Raw genomic sequence first — 13,366 nt, forward strand, 5'->3', positions numbered from 1 at the left:
GGTGGACAGGAGCAGAAACCATTAGCGAACAAGTTAACACAACAATAGTACACTCCTGGAAATGGAAATAAGAACACATTGACACCGGTGTGTCAGACCCACCATACTTGCTCCGGACACTGCGAGAGGGCTGTACAAGCAATGATCACACGCACGGCACAGCGGACACACCAGGAACCGCGGTGTTGGCCGTCGAATGGCCCTAGCTGCGCAGCATTTGTGCACCGCCGCCGTCAGTGTCAGCCAGTTTGCCGTGGCATACGGAGCTCCATCGCAGTCTTTAACACTGGTAGCATGCCGCGACAGCGTGGACGTGTACCGTATGTGCAGTTGACGGACTTTGAGCGAGGGCGTATAGTGGGCATGCGGGAGGCCGGGTGGACGTACCGCCGAATTGCTCAACACGTGGGGCGTGAGGTCTCCACAGTACATCGATGTTGTCGCCAGTGGTCGGCGGAAGGTGCACGTGCCCGTCGACCTGGGACCGGACCGCAGCGACGCACGGATGCACGCCAAGACCGTAGGATCCTACGCAGTGCCGTAGGGTACCGCACCGCCACTTTCCAGCAAATTAGGGACACTGTTGCTCCTGGGGTATCGGCGAGGACCATTCGCAACCGTCTCCATGAAGCTGGGCTACGGTCCCGCACACCGTTAGGCCGTCTTCCGCTCACGCCCCAACATCGTGCAGCCCGCCTCCAGTGGTGTCGCGACAGGCGTGAATGGAGGGACGAATGGAGATGTGTCGTCTTCAGCGATGAGAGTCGCTTCTGCCTTGGTGCCAATGATGGTCGTATGCGTGTTTGGCGCCGTGCAGGTGAGCGCCACAATCAGGACTGCATACGACCGAGGCACACAGGGCCAACACCCGGCATCATGGTGTGGGGAGCGATCTCCTACACTGGCCGTACACCACTGGTGATCGTCGAGGGGACACTGAATAGTGCACGGTACATCCAAACCGTCATCGAACTCATCGTTCTACCATTCCTAGACCGGCAAGGGAACTTGCTGTTCCAACAGGACAATGCACTTCTGCATGTATCCCGTGCCACCCAACGTGCTCTAGAAGGTGTAAGTCAACTACCCTGGCCAGCAAGATCTCCGGATCTGTCCCCCATTGAGCATGTTTGGGACTGGATGAAGCGTCGTCTCACGCGGTCTGCACGTCCAGCACGAACGCTGGTCCAACTGAGGCGCCAGGTGGAAATGGCATGGCAAGCCGTTCCACAGGACTACATCCAGCATCTCTACGATCGTCTCCATGGGAGAATAGCAGCCTGCATTGCTGCGAAAGGTGGATATACACTGTACTAGTGCCGTCATTGTGCATGCTCTGTTGCCTGTGTCTATGTGCCTGTGGTTCTGTCAGTGTGATCATGTGATGTATTTGACCCCAGGAATGTGTCAATAAAGTTTCCCCTTCCTGGGACAATGAATTCACGGTGTTCTTATTTCAATTTCCAGGAGTGTAGGTTTACTAAACTTGTATTTCTCCAATCATATGCAGACTCATTACACATAATGCATCAAGAACTAGAGTCCAGCTGAAATAATAGCAACCAGGATGAGGCTCGCCGTACTAAGCACGAACGATGGCGCTATAGTGATGAGCCTCGAAGAGTAAGTGGGTTGAGTAGGTGCCATTGGTCATCCTACACCGTGGCAGAAGAGGACGCTTACGGTACGGAACTTCTGGAGGTGTGGCTCAGGGGGCATGCAACAATTCAATCATCACACCCTCTGCGCGACTGCTATCAGCGTCTAACGGAAACTTGCAGTTCTGTTGCCAACTATGAGGCATGTAGGGTGGTATCGATACATGATACCACACAATGCAGCAAGGTCTAATGCATAAAAAGAAAGCTGAGATCTAAAACGGGAAAAATCAAGTATTTTTCGACACTTAAACGTTCAAAAATTCTCGAAATCAATGCGAATAGTTGATATTCACATTTATCATATTGTTATCTATTACATATGATTACTTTCAAAAATCATCTCAATACTTCAGACCGCGGGTTCTATGGTCAGTGTGCCAAAAATCTTGCAATGGAATCTTTAAAGCCTGAAGAAATGGAAAAGAAGACTTCCCCTGGCAAAGGAATGCAAAAGCAGTAGACTCTACTTGGTATGATGCACTACTTCAACAGTTAGACCGTGAATTTAATCACTAGGTCAATGCATTTCCTGAAATACTAACTGAAAAAAAAATTCTGACAGATCAATGTACTTTCAGGTATTCGTAACGATTTTAATCACCTCAGTTAAATAAAGCAGATCAAATCCCTGTGACCACCTTCACAACATCCAGATGCTAGGACGGCTCATTCCGACATGTAGACCAATTTTGGATAAAAAGTCCAAGTCTGCCTACAATCTCACAAATCTCTCAATCTTCGTCCTTAAGAAATGAGCACATTATCACTGAATATATTTATTGGGTGTATTCCTTATGAATTTGCAAAAAATACTCTACATAAAATATAAATTTTATCTTTGGATACAAATTTAGTTTTCACCCAACAAACCAACGGAAAGATTGATAAGAAAATGTGCAGTACTAGATTTTAGAACCTACACCAGACAGTTCCACGCGAAGAAACCATGCAAAAAAATATCTTGCTGTACCATTTTTAATACGTTGCATATAGAATTCTTGCAATGTTGCCATAAAACAAAAATAAATAAAATGTAGCTGTCAACCAGCAGGTTGGTTTGAGTTCCACAGTGCCTTAATAGACATGGTGCTCCAACCTTTGAACTGAATTACCACGCTAGTGCCACGCGGGATTAGCCGAGCGGTGTCGGTGCTGCAGTCATGGACTGTGCGGCTGGTCCCGGCGGAGGTTCGACTCCTCCCTCGGGCATGGGTGTGTGTGTTTGTCCTTAGGATAATTTAGGTTAAGTAGTGTGTAAGCTTAGGGACTGATGACCTTACCAGTTAAGTCTCGTAAGATTTCACACAAATTTTGTGGATTTGAACCACGCTAGTCATAGGGGCGCTTCATTTTAACGTGGACGCCGAACCTCGTCCACAAGGTCTCGGTATTGCTCATATTAACAAAAATTACCACGTGAGTCACAGTGGAAAAAAATTAAACTAGGTTTGTAAGTCACAGCTAGAATTATTAAATTGCTAGCAGCTCGTGGAGTCCAAAGAGCTACCTCAGACAAAATATTATTGCACTGCTGACTACAGGGGCTCAACAGTGGGTTAAGGCGGTGAAGCGGTTTTTCCTTCCTCGCATTGACACCATTCCATCGCAACATGCGAGAGTTACGTCCGTAGTGTAGACGAGATTGGTGACTGCATGTAGAGAGCAGTGCCGTGCTTTTTTAGAAGTTGACAATGGGGGAGAAGTAAGAGCGTAAAACCCGATAGTTCTGGCTATTTATTCCCCTTTAATAACACCAAGGGGCTTAATGCACTTAGCACTCCTTCCGACAAGGGATTATCCTCAACATTGACCCAGGAATGAACTTCTTGAGAAGACTGAGATTTGACGTAGGCAGTAGCTCACAGTATTGTGGTTGGTAACATGTGCTGGTGATGAAAAGTCTTTTTACTACTAGGTTACACTGGCCGAAACCCCACCTCAGTCCCATGTGACTTCTATCTCAGGTGCAGAGGCTGTTAGACAGTGACACGAGACACTCCTGCTTCGATATGCTGTGGGCAGCAGCGAGCGTCAACTTACGTAGACAGTTTACAAAGTGGACTTTTGGAAATAATCCACACACTATTAACCGAGTGGTTCTAGGCCCTTCAGTCCGGAACTCGCTGCTGCTACGATCGCAGGTTCGAATCCTGCCTCAGGCATGGATGTGTGTGATGTCTTTAGCTTAGTTAGGTTTAAGTAGTTCTAAGTTATAGGGGACTGATGACCTCAGAAGTTAAGTCCCATAGTGCTCAGAGCCATTTGGGCCACACAGTATTAACTTCTACACTACTGGCCATTAAAATTGCTACACCACGAAGATGACGTGCTACAGGCGCGAAATTTAACCGACAGCAAGAAGATGCTGTGATATGCAAATGATTAACTTTTCAGAGCATTCACACAAGGTTGGCGCCGGTGGCGACACCTACAACATGCTGACATGAGGAAAGTTTCCAACCGATTTCTCATACACAAACAGCATTGGCCGGCGATGCCTGGTGAAATGTTGTTGTGATGCCTCATGTAAGGAGGAGAAATGCGTACCATCACGTTTCCGACTTTGATAAAGGTCGGATTGTAGCATACCACGACTGCGGTTTATCGTATCGCGACATTGCTGCTCGCGTTGGTCGAGATCCAATGACTGTAAGATGAATATGAAATCGGTGGGATCATGAGGGTAATACGGAACACCGTGCTTGATCCCAACGGCCTCGTATCACTAGCAGTCGAAATGACAGTCATCTTATCCGCATGGCTGTAACGGATCGTGCAGCCACGTCTCGATCCCCGAGTCAACAGATGGGGACGTTTGCAAGACAACAACAATCAGCACGAACAGTTTGACGACGTTTGCAGCAGCATGGACTATCAGCTCGGAGACCATGGCTGCGGTTACCCTTGACGCTGCATCACAGACAGGAGCGCCCTCGATGGTGTACTCAACGACGAACCTGGGTGCACAAATAGCAAAACGTCATTTTTTCGGATGAATCCAGTTCTGTTTACAGCATCATGATGGTCGCATCCGTGTTTGGTGACATCGCGGTGAACGCACGTTGGAAGTATGTATTCGTCATCGCCATAGTGGCGTATCACCCGGCGTGATGGTATGGGGTGCCATTGGTTACACGTCTCGGTCACCTCTTGTACGCATTGACGACACTTTGAACAGTGCACGTTACATTTTAGATGTGTTTCGACCCGTTGCTCTACCCTTCATTCGATCCCTGCGAAACCCTAAATTTCAGCAGGATAATGCACGACCGCATGTTGCACTTCCTGTACGGGCCTTTCTGGATACAGAAAATGTTCGACTGCTGCCCTGGTCAGCACATTCTCCAGATCTCTCACCAGCTGAAAACGTCTGGTCAATGGTGGCCTAGCAAATGGCTCGTCACAATACGCCAGTCACTACTCTTGATGAACTGTGATATCGTGTTGAAGCTGCATGGGCAGCTGTACCTGTACACGCCATCCAAGCTGTGTTTGACTCAATGCCCAGGCGTATCAAGGCCGTTATTACGGCCAGAGGTGGTTGTTTTGGGTACTGATTTCTCAGGATCTATGCACCCAAACTGCGTGAAAATGTAATCACATATCAGTTGTAGTATAATATATTTGTCCAATGAATACCCGTTTATCATCTGCATTTCTTCTTGGTGTAGCAATTTTAATGGCCAGTAGTGTACATGGTCCCGTCATAGTAATGTGGCCAACTATCAAAAGCCTGACTAACCAACTTTTTCTAGCGCGGACATCAGGAAGAGAGTCAGTGATGTGCTGGAAGTTACGACACAGATGTAGACCCAAGCTGCCTTCAGTGCCGTGATCAAGTGCGCTAGGCTCTACTCCTGATGATCCATGGCCCGAACTGACTGATCGAAGAGGTCCCACAGATTCTCGACTGGGTTTAAATCCTGGGGATTTGGTGGTAAGGTGGCAGTGCGGTGTTGGGGTGCAAATTCCAGCATTCGTTTCCAGCGAGTAGCAGTCAGCATTAGTGCATGAACCAGGCGCCGCTGCGGAGCCTCATACACACTAACGTTCACTGAACAGTCATTGAGAAGACACTCTTTGTAGAGCCTTGATTCATCTGGGTGGTCAGTTGCTCAACGGTTGCATGTTTATTTGCCCGTGCATATCTCCACAGCCGTTGTTCACCCCTGTCATCTATGGCTTGTGGTGCCCCACAGTTACCTTAGCGCCAGTTTCGGATACCATTTTGCTATACATAGTATATTTTAACCACGGCGACACACAAACAGTTCAGAAGCTTAGCCGCTTCGGAAATGCTTCCATCCTTGTCCCGAAAGCCAGTGATCGTGTCCTTTTGGAAGTTAGATAAGTCACTGTGTTTTCGCCTTACAACAACGCATCCACCCCGACACGTTTTATATACCCTCCACTACCAGTGCTGCCACCTACCGTCTGTGAGTGGTTACTGCTTATTGACGTCGATCATAGGCGGTGGTCACATAAATGTACTGGACTGTGTAATACGGCCATCAGTTTCATTACGTTGTAATTTAATTCTGCAAGTGCTCGGAACTACGTAGTGCCGAATGTACTATCATATACAAAAGTAACCGAACGAGCTGAATTGCTTTTCACCTGAATAACATGCAGCCCACGTAACGCAGCTGTCTTGAGGGTCCTCGAATCTCTCTGCAGTTCGACTATAAAAAGTGGCTACCACAAGAGATCATTAGAGAATAGTGTTTCTTAAGGTAATCAGTTCAGATGTAAATCAAAAAACAATGCCGCAAATACTAGGAAACACGTCATTAGAGATGAGACAGTCCTTAACTTTTGTAAACTCACATGAGTCATTCCCGCTATCTTTAAGCAAAATTAAATATTCTTACGAACAAGGTATTTTGAGACTATATTTGGATTCAAAGTTCTCTGACAATTCAAAGTATTATTGCTCTTTAAAAGGTTTTCCCACACCTGCGTAACGTAATTTCTTATACGAGTCTTTTCTATAAACTGTGGTTTGTCATAAAACTGGATGTTGAACTAACCAGTTACAAGCAGTGAGATTAACAGCGGCCAGCGCTCTATGGAAACCTCAAAACTGACGTCATATTTTTTCCAAACGTCTGAAATTTAAACGACATGACGAACTTTTTTGTTCTGGATCTCGGTTGAAACCAAGCACGTGTAGCCATTATCACTAAGCAAAGCTTTCGTGTGTGACCGAGACCTGATCACAGCAACGTTCGTCATTGGTGACTATGCGTAAAGAGCCATGAAATATCGAAGTTTTCACCAGTATCAGTTAGAAATCCTGAACTTGAAAATTTTTGTGCTGTGCCTGGAATCCTGTCACGACCCTTATCTTCTTCTTAATTAACCTCAAAAAACGTTTAATATAATTTCATGTAAAAAAATTTCCACGTGTTAAAAGCAAAATGCCATTACCCAAAATTTTGTGACAGGGAGTAGAACCCGCCAGTATTCAGATTGTTGGCTACGTAAAATCAGATATTAGATATCTAACTTTTCACCAGCAGCGAGATATCCGAATTTGGAATGAGGATACAATTTTCTTGCCTGAACGAGAATCGAACCTGGCACCTACGGCAGTTGTTTTCTATCCACGAACTGTTTTCTCCCTAGCTGTGAGATGTGTGCATGTTTGACTACAATAATGCCACTTATCACTTTTGTTGACAACACATGAAGAGACATTAAGAACGAAAATTATTTATCACTTGTTGTTAAGTGAGCATATGCTAGGGCTTGATATGAAGCCATGAACATTTTAGTGCTGGATCATGATTTGAACCCACATATCTGCCTTTCGCGGAAGCCTAGAGGAGTTTGCTATTTTTGGGAAAACAATGAAATGATGAAACTATGTCGTTCCGTGTGTGAGAAAGAGGAGATCCGAATACGAATTCTAGTCCAGCACGAAATTTTTAAACGTTTGAAGCTCAAATTAAATAAGAGCCCTGTGACTTGAAGTGACCATTGGCATATTAAATAAATTACAGTTTCTAGTGTAAGGAAGCTCACTGGCGACAGAGTTTGTGTTTGTCTTAACTTCCGCCTCTTCTATGGCCCAACCTAAACCGGCTCTGCCACAGTTGATCCCGAACAGATGTGATTTTTAGAATGCGGATTCTAAACTACGGTGAAACCTGATGTCCTACACTTGTCATTACTAGAGGAGATGGAAATCTGTTTGTGTGTGTTTAAAGTACATGACGGAAGTGGGAATTGAACGCATAACTTCAACTAAGAAACTAGGATCAGTCGGCGAGACTACTGAAACCCACTTTTGCCACATTTATGATTCTGTAGTAACGGATGATGCGCTTATCTTGGAAATTAGATACCCTGCAAGAAAATTAGTTCTCTATTTACTTGTGAATTATCAGCAGGTTTCTGGCACGGAAGTCATGCTAGTCTCAAGTCAGTGGGATGTAAAGACGCGTTTAGCCACCATAGCTTTGACTGGAAGCTATTTGGAAATTTTCACAATTTTATGAAATTTCATAGATCGAGAAACACTACTGCAGAGTATGAAGTTACCAGCGTCTTCGATTACTGCTACCATTATCACTACTAGTACCTCATTCTGCTGTTGCTACATGCGTGCTTCAAGGAAGCGTTTAACCCTTGTTGGTCATTTTTAGAATCAGTTGCCCAAAAACAGATAAATATTTATTTCACAGCAAATGGTTGCGGCATTGTGTGGCAAGTGTACCATAACAAGTAGCTATTTAGTTCTTTCCATGTCTAGGGAATATTTTTCAGGTTAATATCGGACATACCGAATAATTCGTAGATTAAATTAAAACTAAATAAACCTATGAAGACGTTACTTCATTACGGAAATTGCACTGCATTGCTTCTTCTACTTGCTCTTAACAACAACACTTGTAAAATCCAAAAATGGGTGATAAACACCACGTTCAAAGCCAGACAATGATAATGACTGCTGTTAAATGTCACGATCATTAAAGAACACATATCATTAACTGTCTGAAGTATTTGTATGTTTTTGTTTTAAGCGTACTGGGTGTGTGTGTTGTTCTTAGCATAAGTTAGTTTAAGTAGTGCATAAGTCTAGGGACGAATGGCCTCAGCAGTTTCGTCCCTTAAGAATTCACACATTCACACAACAGTTCACAAATGTCAGGCAATTCTCCTGCTGCGACTATATTAGTATGTCAAATTTAAAAGAACGCAAAATCCCCTAGACTGGCAAAGTTTTGTAGAAGTTCGAAATATAACGCGTACTTCAATGCGAGGTGCTTTTAATAATTACCACAACGAAAGTCTGTTTCGAAATCTGGAAGAAAACCAAGAGAGATTCTGGTCGCACATAAAGCACACCAGTGGCAAGACGCTATCAATACCCTCATTGCGCAATAACAACGGTGTAGTCACTGATGACAGTGCCACTAAAGCAGCGTTAAAAAACACGGTTTTCCGATACGTCATCACCAAATAAGACGAAGTAAATATTCCTGAATTCCGATCAAAAACCACTGCCAAGATGGGAAACATAGAAGTAGATATCCTCGGCGTAACAAAGTAGCTTAAATCACTCAATAATGGCACGGCCTCCGGTCCAGATTGTATACCGGTCAGGTTCCACTCAGAGTATGCTGATACAGTAGCTCCATATTTAGCAATTATATACAACCGCTAAATCACAGAAAGATCCGTACCTAAAGACTGGAAAATTGCTCAAGTCATACCAATACCCAAAAATGGAAGTAGGAGTAATCCGCTGAATTACAGGTCCGTATCATCAACGTCGATTTGCAGTAGGGTTTTGGAACATATACTGTATTCGAACAGTATGAAATACCTCGAAGAAAACGATTTATTGACACATAGTCACCACGGATTCAGAAAATATCGTTCTTGCGAAACCCAACTAGCTCTTTACACTCATGAAGCAATGAATGCTATCGAAAGGGGATGTCAAATTGATGCCACATTTTTATGTTTCCCGAAGGCTTTCGACACCGTTCCTCACAAGCGTCTTCTAATCAAACTGCGTTCCTATGGAATAACGCCTCAATTGTGCGACTGGTTTCGTGATTTCCTGTCAGAAAGGCCACAGTTCTTAGTAATAGACGGAAAGTCATCGAGTAAAACAGAAGTAATATCCGGCGTTCCCAAAGGAAGTGTTATAGGCCCTGTATTGTCGCTGCCTATATTAACAACGTAGGAGACAATCTGAGTAGCAGTCTTAGATTGTAGATGATGCTGTCATTTACCGCCTTGTAAACTCATCAGATGATCAAAACGAATTGCAAAACGATTTGGATAAGATATCTGTATGGTACGGAAAGTGGCAATTGACCCTCAATAAAGAAAAGTGTGAAGTTATTCACAGGATTACTGAAAGAAATACGCTAAATTTCGATTACGCGATAAGTCCCACAAATCTGAAGGCTGTAAATTCAACTAAATACTTAGGGATTGCAACTACAAATAACCTAAATTGGAAGGATCGCTTAGATAATGTTGTGGGTAGAGCAAACCAAAGACTGCGATTCATTGGCAGAACACTTAGTAGGTGCAACAGGTCTACTAAAGAGACTCCTTACACCACGCATTTCCGCCGTATTCTGGGGTATTTCTGTGCGGTGTGGGATCCGCATCAGGTGGGACTGACGGATGACATCGAAAAAGTACAAAGAAAGGCAGCTTGTTTTGTATTATCGCGAAATAGGGGAGATAGTGCAACAGACATTATACGTGAATTGGAGTGAAAAATCATTACAACAAAGGCGTTTTTCGTTGCCACAGGATCTTCTCATGAAATTTCAGTCACCAGTTTTCTCCTCCGATTGCGAACACATTTTGTTGGCACCCGCTTACATAGGGAGAGATGTTCATCACGATAAAATAAGAGAAATCAGGGTTCGCACAGAAAAATTTATTGGCTTGTTTTTCCCCCGCGTCGTTCGAGAGTGGAACGGTAGAGAGACAGCTTGAAGGTGGTTCACTGAACCCTCTGCCAGTCACTTTATTGTGAATTGCAGAGTAGTCACGTAGATGTAGATGTATTTTATGCCACTTGGACAACGTTCATAAGTTTCAGGCAGGCAAAATCCATATCGGAACTGCGAGATAAATACGAGAACTTCAAATAAGAAAATGACCGTTGATAAATACAATCATAGCGTCGCGCCAAATTCACCTGATCGGAGGTGTCTCATTGTAGTGGAAGACGTATGGTCGGTTGTCGGTAGCTGATGTGGGCTGAAGAAACCCCCCAGCGTAAATTGTTCTGATCTAGACGCAACCACGAGCTGCTTGGCAGAATTGTGTCTGGGACTTTTTGCTACTACAGGTAGATCAGAAAATGAAACGAATTATGTCTGAGGTTCCATCGCACTGATAACTTAAGCTAATGCGTAATTTGAGAAACTAAGAAATGGAGTGGACTCAAACATAAGACTTTATGTTTACAGAGCACAAAACGTACCGAAAATGTACCAATATGTGTGGATTCCTAAGGGACCACATTGCTGAGTTCATCGGTCCCTAGGCTTACACACTATTTAAACTAACTTATGCTAAAGACAACACACACACACTCATGCCCAAGGGAGGACTCGGATCTCCGGCGGGAGGGGACGCGCAATCCGTGACACGGCACCTTAAACCGCGCGGCCTCTCTGCACGCCAAAGCCTACTCGACCATGAGCAGATACGTTTTCGTAACAGCTCGAGAATACTGACACACCTTACATATACTTCCACATACTACAGTGTTGCCATGTCATTCATATGGCCAGACAGAATTCTGAGCAATGGTCGGGAATACTGGCCACCTTAAGTAATTCACTCGGACTTTGTCTCTGCGGCGGCTGGCCAGGGGCCAGTTTTATATCTGATACAATACTTACTTTTTTTTAAAATTCTTTATTAAGAATTATAATTAATACAAGTTAACCCACTTCCTTAGCTCATTAGTGGATCCTAAGAGTTATACATTTTTTTATTAAATTGTGCAGCTAGTTTTTTTTAGTTTTATAGTGAGCTACAGTTACTAACAACAATGGGCAAATAATATCTACATCTACTGTTTATACCTAAATCCTATAACTAATTGAATTTATATATATATATATATATATATATATATATATATATATATATATATATATATTCTGCAGCGTCACATGTGTGCCAGTAACAATATAAACCTACTATAATATGCCTTGTTCTTCGAGCTAATCCCGAAGAACATGCCCCTGGCACTGGGCAGGCCTCGACGTTATAATTCGCTGCAGTACCTATTCTAATTTCCTATATCTAAGTCCTACAAACTAACTTATCCTACGTCATGTCCGGTGTGTGTCATAATCGGTGGTTGATCCCTACTCCCCCTAGTCCTGCACATGGCGGATTCCAACTCGGATGAAGTCGGCCAGTCCACGCACAGGCGGCATGAGAATAGGGCTCTTGGTCGAAATCGGTGATTATTGTCCTTGTTATTTACTGTATCTCTCTTAGATATTCAATTAGAACTTTTCGTGATACCTCGTTTGCCAAGGTGTTTAGGGTCTGAAAAGTTTCCTCTCGTCTGAGCAGTTGATACGTGTCATGGTTGGGAAGTCTGTCTCGTAGTGTGTTTGCGACATCATTGAAGAGGGGACATTCGTAAACAACATGCTCGGGTGTACCCTCCGGATCGCCACAGTCACACGCTGATGTTGCCCTTTTCCCAAATCGACTTAAGTACGTCGGGTAGGGTCCATGGCCAGTGAGAAAGTGAATCAGACCTTGTGTTGGCTCGAAGTACTTCATTCCCAGGCGTTCCCTCACATCAGGTAGAAACTGGAAGGTTCGTCGTCCAGCCTCTTCTATCACCCAAGTCTCCTGCCAGAGCTCCTCCCTCTTTTCCTTATTTCTCTTTTATCCCCCACCCTAATACCCATAATATCTACAATCTTCTCGTAATTACCCTTTTTGGCCCAATACCAGGCCGCCTGTTCCCTTATCTTTATGTCCAGAGGGCAAAGCCCCATTATGTCTAATAGGGCCCCCTGGAGATGTTCTGTAGGCACCTACAGCTCTTAGTATCATGCTTCTCTGGACCCTTCTCACTGCCATGGCGGGCACCACCCTCGTGAGCCTGTGCGCCCAGACTCCCGAGCCGTAGCCCACAACTGAGGTTAGGATGCTGTTATGATAAAGTCTAATTAGGTGTGGAGGAAGATGGAATCTTTTATGGCCTATTGAGATGAGGTTGTTTAGTATCTGAAGGGCTCTCTGGGTGACGGTATCAATGTGTTTTCCGAAACTCCACCTCTCGTCAATGATGACTCCTAGGTAGCGTGTCTCACGTCGTCTGAGAACTGGTGAACCGTCTATTCTGACAGTCGGATTTCTAATGAGATGTCCTTTTAGCAGGAGGTAAGTAGATTTGCTGGGCGATATCGTCATTTTAGTCGTGTGGCACCACGGTTGGAGTTTATCTAATGCAGTCTCTATTTTCGGTTCGATGTCTTCGCTGCTGCGGCCGCCAACCAACAGGAGGAGGTCATCCGCATAGGCTATCACCTCTAGCACCTCTTCACTCTGTTGTAAACTATCTAACAAAGGCTCCATATGGATGTCCCAGAAGAGGGGTCCTAAGATGGAACCTTGGGGACATCCTTTAGTAATTGTCTTTCCAACTCTTTCGCTAGAGGATGATAGCCAGACCTCCCGATCCT

Source organism: Schistocerca serialis, chromosome 3, assembly GCF_023864345.2.
Source record: "Schistocerca serialis cubense isolate TAMUIC-IGC-003099 chromosome 3, iqSchSeri2.2, whole genome shotgun sequence".
In the NCBI taxonomy this organism is placed as follows: domain Eukaryota; kingdom Metazoa; phylum Arthropoda; class Insecta; order Orthoptera; family Acrididae; genus Schistocerca; species Schistocerca serialis.